Source organism: Oryzias melastigma, linkage group LG7 (assembly GCF_002922805.2).
Source record: "Oryzias melastigma strain HK-1 linkage group LG7, ASM292280v2, whole genome shotgun sequence".
NCBI lineage: Eukaryota > Metazoa > Chordata > Actinopteri > Beloniformes > Adrianichthyidae > Oryzias > Oryzias melastigma.
In genome coordinates, this window is record NC_050518.1 from 4,372,534 (window position 1) to 4,381,127 (window position 8,594).

At 39.8% G+C, this 8,594-nt stretch overlaps 1 long non-coding RNA gene across 2 annotated transcripts; it reads left to right on the plus strand.

Moving 5' to 3' along the window:
- The first annotated feature begins 340 nt into the window (after window positions 1–340).
- On the plus strand, window positions 341–8,122 carry LOC112159401. 2 transcript variants are annotated; one of them, XR_002921475.2, is made up of 3 exons: window positions 341–1,075; window positions 6,616–6,717; window positions 6,810–8,122. It is a non-coding gene; the product is annotated as an uncharacterized LOC112159401 (long non-coding RNA). The 2 variants fall into 2 exon arrangements; XR_002921476.2 differs by lacking the exon at window positions 341–1,075 and having other exon boundaries at window positions 6,473–6,717.
- The last annotated feature ends 472 nt before the right edge of the window (window positions 8,123–8,594 follow it).

Sequence of the window (8,594 nt, forward strand, 5' to 3'; positions counted from 1 at the left end):
ATAAGAAAGGAAGATGCAAAGAAAGGCCAAGTCTGTTGTAAGGAATAATTTGGTCTTCAGGGACAGACCATGTTAGGGTTAGCTATTCCAAGTTATTAACTTTATTAAATATATTAACCTTGAGGAAGAGCTGAGGAAGTGGTGTCAGTGAAGGTGAAGAATTAACACCACCAGGGCGAGCAGTTAAATAGCTGTGATTCGTATGTGTAGCTTAACTTCTTCAATATTTCTTTGTTCATAGGAGTGCAAAACAAAACCAACATAATATCTGTAATTGCACCCTCAGTTGTAATTTAGGTTATTAGGAAGTTCTCTCTTTTTATACTGTTAATACTAGCCATATGTGAACATGGGGCAATTATGCTAATATTTCCACATGGATATATGCAAGTGAAAAAAAAAGTTCACAACCCCGAGACAGAAAGGCCAGGAAGAAATGCAGCTCCACGTTGAAACTTTGACTATTAGGAAATCAAATTGGTCAAGTCCTCTGAGTTAGGTCTTTGAAGGAGTAATTTGGCTAGTTACTGACTATTTTATGTTAATTGCCATGAAGAATGTAGGCTAGATATCACAAAAACATCGACACATTCCAAAATACTTAACACTATGTGGTTCATTATGAGACTTTGGCCATCTTTTATGGCATTTTGGCCACAATGTGCTTCACTTTAAAACTAACTAATAAAGCATAGTCCAGCATTTAGACTTGGCATAACAAAAGAGGCAAACACGATTAGAAACCATCAAATCCATCTCCAAATGAGCAGAACTATTACCTTGTTGAGAGATTGGTAAAACAAAAAAAATGCATTTTCCTAATTTGTGGTTTAGCTGAAGTGTTTATTGCATGGGTGGCCACTTTAATCACAATCTCTGCCACGTATAGTCAGAAACAAAACAAACATTCAAGCCAAAATCCACCAGGCCACAAGAGCAAAACTTCATCATGTCAAAAACTACTCGTTTCCATGGTAACTGCCCATGATTCGTCAATGTAGTGGGCATAGTGATCGAAAGTGGCTTTTTCATTATGAAGCATTTAAAGATTCAGTTCAAGCTGTGGGTCCCACCTGTAAGTATGGTCAGTTAAAGATGGATTGTTGTAGAGCAAACACCATTCTGAGTTTTCCTCTGGCCTGCACAGATGGTTTGGCATCATGACGAGACAAACTAGCCTTGGCATCAAAGCCCAACCTCTATTTCATGGTGGCTTAACAGTTTCTTTTTCACTAGATTACACTTGCTGCATTTCAAGGGTTTCAGCCTCAAAGATTGATTTACCAATCCAATGAACAATCCATTTTGCCAGATATTATTCTGGAGAGGTTGTAAAGGGCAAACGAGTAAGAAATGATCATATGCTCACTCCAAGTCAATTCAGAGGGGAGGTGCTGGAGAAAAAAACAAAACAAAACAGAACAGATTTCTTATTTTTCCCATTTGGAATGTATTCGCAATATCCAGTTGACCATGTAATGCTGTTGAATTTATACACGTCTTTTTTCAGACTTCATTACTTTTTTTCATTTTAATTCATAGACTCGATTGAGAATGTTTTAAAACTAACCTAAAACAGTTGAATGGTTAATTTCTTAAATTAGATCTTAAAAATGGTCATAACGTTAGTTTAATTTTGCTTTATTCAGTTTTCATGTTTATAGGATTATATGTAGACATTATAAATCAAGAATTTAAAAACCTTTATTCAATCTACCATATTTTACTATCATGTTTATAGCTGTGTTTTGGAACATCCACATCTCTTTAAAACCAACTAGACATTTGAAAATATTTGAGATGACAATCAGGAGAGTCAAATTATTTTCAATTGTTTTCAATGTACCACAACTATTTTCCAAATTGAACAACAATTTAAGAGCATCCATCCATTCATCCATCAGATGAATGTGTTTTAGCCCCATTTTGGGTCAGATTAGTCTACCCAACCATTGAAAGGCGAAGTACAGACTAGGTGGTTTGCCTTTTAATTGCAAGGCAACAAGACAGACAACCACACACTCACATTCATTCCTGGATAAACATGAAATAACCGATAAACCCTTGGTCACTAGGACTGAGGACATTACTTAGTCAAACAAAGTCACCGTTTGATGCAGCTTCAGAATATTTCTCATGTCTTTTCTTGATAAAATGTACATGTAGCACATTTTATACCTCTTTTTTCCTCCTCCAGAGAGCTTTTGATGTTTGATGCCATTTTGGAAATTACCGCTTCCCAATTGGACCAGCAGGCTACACATGACCCAAACTGTTAGGGAGTAAATTGATGTGCTGGTCAGAACACAGGAAAGAGATGAGGTTCCACTTAAAAGATGTTCCCGATTATTCCGTTGCTGAAATACGGCCAATTGCTCAGCAAAGTTTGGTGGCTTTAAAAGCTCTAAAGTCGATGGGTCTTGTTCATGCTGACATCAAACCTAACAATTTAATGTTTGTGAATCCCGGACTTTATCCTTTTAAAGTAAAACCAATTGATTTTGGTTTGGCGAGAAAAATATCAGATTTAAAAAGTACAAGCCAAATTCAGCCTTTGGGTTACAAAGCTCCTGAAGTTGTCTTTGGCCTCCCAATGAATGAAAGCGTAGACATGTGGGATCTTGGATGTTCTTTGGGTTATATGTATTTATTTGAACACCTGTTTACAGGAAATTGTGAATATGAATACATTGCAAACGTTCAAATGCAAGGTGTGCCCCCAGAGGATGTTTTGCAGGAAGGCTCTAAGAGTACTAGACTTTTTTAGGTTGAGAAAATCTTCTACTGGATATCATTTCAAATTCAAAACTCCTACAGAGTATAGAGAGATACAGATAACAAGAATTTTATGTCTCTGGATGATCTGCTAATCATCGGTCATGAGAAATCTCAAAATTCCAGCCAAAGTTGTGATGAAGAGCAAATAGCAACTGTGATTCTCTAGAGCTCAAAGACATGTTAGAATTCAAATCCTTATTAAAGAAGATGCTGTGTGTTAATTCAAAGGACAGGATCACTCCATAAGAAGCTCTAAACCATAATCTTATTACCATGAAACATCTTTATAAAATAAAAGATCCTTTTGTAACATCAGCGCATAATCTCATGTTCATCTGCCAAGACACTGCAGTAGAAAATCTGATGACAAAACTGTCCACGGGGAAACTAAAACAGAAATGTCAAAGGTTTCAGCAGCACAGTTAACTCTATATGGTTCAGCTCGGGCTGCAGCGGTGCTGCTCAGAGCAAACGAGTGATTCTGTTGTATTTTGAACTTTGTTCCAAGGGTTTTACTTCTCATAGCGGAGAGGAAAATGTATTTATTTTGTTTATACAGTGATACGCTGGATATTTTTCTACAAGTATAAGTGGACTCATGAGTTTTGAACGATTCGTTCATGACTTGCACATCACTACCAATTACCACGGCCACCACTGTCACTTTCACCTTCCAAGCTTTCTCCTGTTCTTCTCCTTGATATTTCTCCAGTTTCTCATTTTCCTTCTTCTTGGTCCCAATCCACATTTGTTCCTTCTACCTTCCCCTTCTCCCTTCCCCTCCATTTGAAGCAGCAGTTTTAATGCAAGTGTGTCCGGGAATTTTTTTTATTTTTTTTTCGAAGTTCACCCTCCAAGCGGAGGGATACAAAGTCCACTGTCACAAGGGTTGAGAAGCGCTTTTCTTCACATGGATGCGCTCTGAACCACAGATGTTTACATTTAAATGTAAGTAATGACTTTTTGTTGTAGAATTACCTTTTCAGAGTTCTAAAACCACTGCTTTGTATATTGAAGCGCTGGAAGCTCCGTGCTAATGCTAGCGGACTGGCGACTTCCGAAATATGAGACAATAGTTTTTCATAACTCTCCGTTAGGATGGCTAAATGAAAGGGAAGGTAGAAGGGAAGAATTTTGATTGGGCCATGGTGTTACCATCGCTTGGTACTGCTACATCCACCACACCTGCTTTCCTCTGTTCTTTATGCACCACTACAGTCTCTGGTTGGTCCGTCATTATCATCCTGTCCTTCTGTATCTGGAAGTCCCACAGGATCTTTGCTCTCTCCTTCTCTACCACTTTCGGAGGCGTTTCCCATTTTGACTTTGGGGTTTCCAGTCCTTTACATGCAGAGAGTTTCATTGTGTTTTCTTCCTCCCTCCTCTGCATGTACTGAGCTGCACCTTGGCTGATTGAAGACACCTGGCAGACATAACCCCCACTCCAGCCAGGCTCCAGAGCCAGCTACCTGGATTGGATATAAAGCTGCTGAAGATCATGGAGAAAGGGACTCTCATTTCCCTGAACTTCCTAGCTTAAAAACTTATTCGTAGCTCTTCCCCTTTCTGTTGGAGTGTGTGGGAGGTTTGTGGACAGGTGAGACAGGACAGGGTACCCTGTGCACCTCATGTAGCTTGTCTGCTGTTACATACACCAGGTACGTTGGTTGGTGCCGCCAGTTTTGACCCTATTTTGTAGATAAGTCAGGAGACTTTTTTCTAATATATATATATATTAGAAAATCAAGTGCAGAATAAAGCGATGTTATATTCGTTTCACCTACTTTAATTATCCCTCCCATACAAAGTCTTTGGAACACCAACTGTAAAATGCCATGCACCTCACATGATGTGAATGCACTTCGCCAGTCTGCTTTTTTCCAAAGGGTTCATCTCTTTTGAAAATTTCCTCCTATGCAGTATTTAGATATTAGTTTACTGACTGACCTCCTGATGGACAACACATGACACCCCAGAGAAGTTGAGGATAGAAGTGTAAGATATCCCATCGTTGGAGAACTAACCAAAGTGATCTGCTCTCTGCCAGCACAGTCAGGTCTTTGCTTTTCACAAACATGCCTTAATGTCTGTTCAAATTCAATTGTCCTGAAGTTTGCTTGGATGAAACTTTATTATCCCAAACTATGCTGCATGAAAGGGGTTTTCCCACTGGATCCCTTTCAAGCGAGCCAAGATTGTTGAAGCTTTTTTGTCTCATCATGAACTTTAACATTTATCATGTCAAATGAGGCCTGCAAAGGCTCAAACAGTCTTTGTGCCCTTCCTGTAAATTCTTTTGAAACCATATATAGTTTATTTTTCACAGTTGATTTATTTCATTTAAACTGAAAATTTGCGCAGAGACCTTAACTGCATGGAGTTTCTGCTCTGGTAATCGGTATTTGATCATCTGCTCTGTACTGGATTTCAATTCCCAGATTAGATTAGATCCTATCACAATGAGTCATTAAAATAATATTTACAATCAAATATAATTTAAAAAGTAAAGTTTTAGATTTTCTTTGTTCTTATTGACCCCAAACCATAACACACACAAAAATAAAAAACACCTTTGATTATTTTTACATACAGAAAAAGTGGAGCACATAATAGTTTCTACCCTTAGAGAAGGAAGGTCTTCCCATGAACATTTCTGCCTACATTCTACAACTTTTTTTTTGTTGTACAATGATCCACTAGGTCAACTGAATTACATTTGTAAAGATGAAATAGCATCAAAAAGACAGAGCACATTTAGGAAAGTGATTAGATGCATAGAATATAGATTTTATTATTGATTATATGTAAGCAGTTGTATGACAGAAATTAGGAGACCAGTGCATTGCTCCAGGCTTGGAAGGTAAAATATAACAGAGCACGACAGGTTAAATATTTCAGTAGATGAAGGTACATTTGTTAAATAAGTTTACTTCAATCAAAAGCATACTTGCATGATACATATTTGGGTTTACTTCTACACAATATGCAGTTTGAAATATGATGCAATTTAAAAAAAAAAAAGGGTTCCTTTTGCGCCGTTCACATTAGGCATGTGACACGCTTTTAGGATATGGTGTTCACTTTGGACTGTTACTACCAGATGCTAGCGCATGTCCATCACCTACAGTGGGAAGAGGTTTGGTGCAAACTGTTGAAGTGATGCAAATCTTGCTCCAGGCTTTTGTCTTTCACAGCTCTATTCCGACATATGAAAGACTTGATGTCAGACACAAACCATAATTATTAACATCTCCTCCAAGATAATTTTCTTAACCATTGGCACTTCATTGAATTGCAAGAGAAATCTGAGTCTCTGATTGGTTACAGTTTGATCTGGATTAACTTTCAAGATGCGTTCATTGGCTGTACATTTTTTATTGAGTCGCAGAAACTTGCGTAGCCACAAACTTGCGTAGCCACCTGTGAAAGCAAGAGTTTGAACATGGAAGCTTGAAACGTACACTTACATAGACTTTTCATTGGAAGGGGTCATTTGAATGTGCGTTGCTGAGGGCGGTGTGAACATAGCATCCGACTCAGTCAACCTATACGTTCATTTCTTCCTCAGGTATTTGAAGACAGATCTTAAGACGTAAAGCTGTGGCTCACTTAACCATGAGATTGGGTGGTGTATGCGCACACACACACACACACACACATATACAGAGGGAACTATTGTGATTACTTATTACTTAACCTTTAATGTATTCTACCTTTTTTTGTCTTTGTGTCCTGCTATCCCATCAGTCCTCTCCTCCACTAGCCGTAAATAAATGGAAAAATATTCACTGCCCAGGGCTACTGCTGAACTTCTCACTCTCTGCATCCAATTTGAAGCACAGTCGCTGTGATGTCACCAGACCGTCCAAACACATTTGAAGAGAAAAGGAAGGCAAAGAACTGGGGAGAGAAGACCTGCCAACCCTTTAGACCTCCAAGGTCAGGCTTCTTAACCCCACTGCTAAAAATCCAATAACACTTTATGAATGTTTAAGTTAGAAGTCATTAATGCAGTGGAGCATCTGTTTCAGGAAGAATACCAATAAGGATTTGTCCTGCACCGCACTTTCCCAAAGTCCCTGACACATGAGGCTACAATGTGCCCCAGGGCGCCACGACATCCTGCTGCTGAAGGGAAAAGGGGCCCCCAGGACCAGGACTCCTCAGCACTAAACTATAAGCATTTTTGCAATTGACTGCCCTCAAATTATAATCACAAGTTAGGTTTAACATCTCTCCATGCTTCAAGTTAGGCAATACAATATTCCAAAATGATCAGCCTCCAAATGGTTTTCATAAAAGAAGTCTCTAAAAGTGTGCAGGACTCAGAGTTGAAGCAAGCTGCAGCCATTTGTTTCCATTTTTTCCAGACACATTTACCAAACTAAAAGCTCTAGTTGATGGAGAAAGCAGGGCTATATTATTGAAAAGGCCTGCATTGGAACAATGTGTGTTTATTGTGTTCATCGGTCTCTCCCTGGCACAGTCTGGAGTTAAAGGGCTGGGCAGTTTAAATGAGCCGACAGTGCTGCTTACCCTCTCATTTACCTGTAAGAGAGCTTGTGGTCACGGGAGGAAAAGGCCACGGGGAAGCGGGGAATAGAGGTGCTGCACTGGCTGTGATGATGATGGAGTGTCTACAAATATGACTCCAAAAAGGGTCATTTTGATGGGTCGGCAATATGTAAAGGCTGGCCCGTCAGTTCCTGACCTTTTGAGAGTGACCGGTGGGGGAAGGGTCTATCTGTAGGAGAGAACCGACAGAAAGGGAGAAACACAGAGAGGGGCTGTTCAGTGTCACGCCCATTATGACCCGCTAAAAACTTGGACCACTCTCTGGCGAAGAGCCATCCATCATCGGGGCCTCTCTAATCAGCATGTTTGTCACTGTAACTAAACAGTGGGCTGAGCCACATTGCCACGCTATTGGCCCTGACAGGGAGAAATAAATCTGCTGCCGGCCAATGGGCTGCAGGCAGCCGAGCGTGGCAGGAAAGGTGACAGACTCTCGAGGTCTCAACTAGTGAGAGATTAAGGGGAACTCGCTCAGACTCTGGGGTGGAGGAAACATTTGAACGATTTTACTGGTGTACAGCCAGCCGCTGAAGCTGGCGCTCCTGCAACGTGCGTGCTGAAAGTGAAAACGTCTTTGTCTCCCCTCTGGCAAGACAGGTCCATTTGTTCAGTTAAGGGAAACTCTGCTAGTCTTTGTAAAAGTTAACTGATAGGTGTTGTGTGTGTTTGTGAGAATCTTTTCTGTGGTGGTCACATTGAATAAATCCTGGTGTATTTTTTGGAGAAAAAGCTTAAAACAAAAATTAAAGTCTAGAATATCACACAGTGACCTCTCAAACAACTGTAACTTCTGATGAAAAGACAACTCCGCAAAACCGTTTAGATTTGCAGTGTTCCACATTGTTTTGCATTTTAAATTCTAAATTCATAGTTTTTAAAGTCTTCCTATGACATTAAAAAAACCCAAAACATTCCCAGTATCTTTTTAATTGTTATGAGGTTTTTAATCAAAACCCCACAACCTAAATCTCTCAAAAAGCCATTTTTCATGTTGATCTGAAGCCTCCATTTTCAAAATCTCCTCTGAGGGGGCGTGGCTTTTGGAGCTGAGCTGAGCAGCCACGCCACTGATCCCCCGCCCCTGTCTGATAGCTCTGTGTCTCTCTAGTGTAAATTTTCACCATTGCTACATAAAAACATCAAGCAATATCAGTAATGTCCAGCCGTATTGTTTTGAGACATATGTCAGCTCAGACGGGGAAGTGACGAACTTCGTGGACCGAACTTCCTCCAGAAGCCTG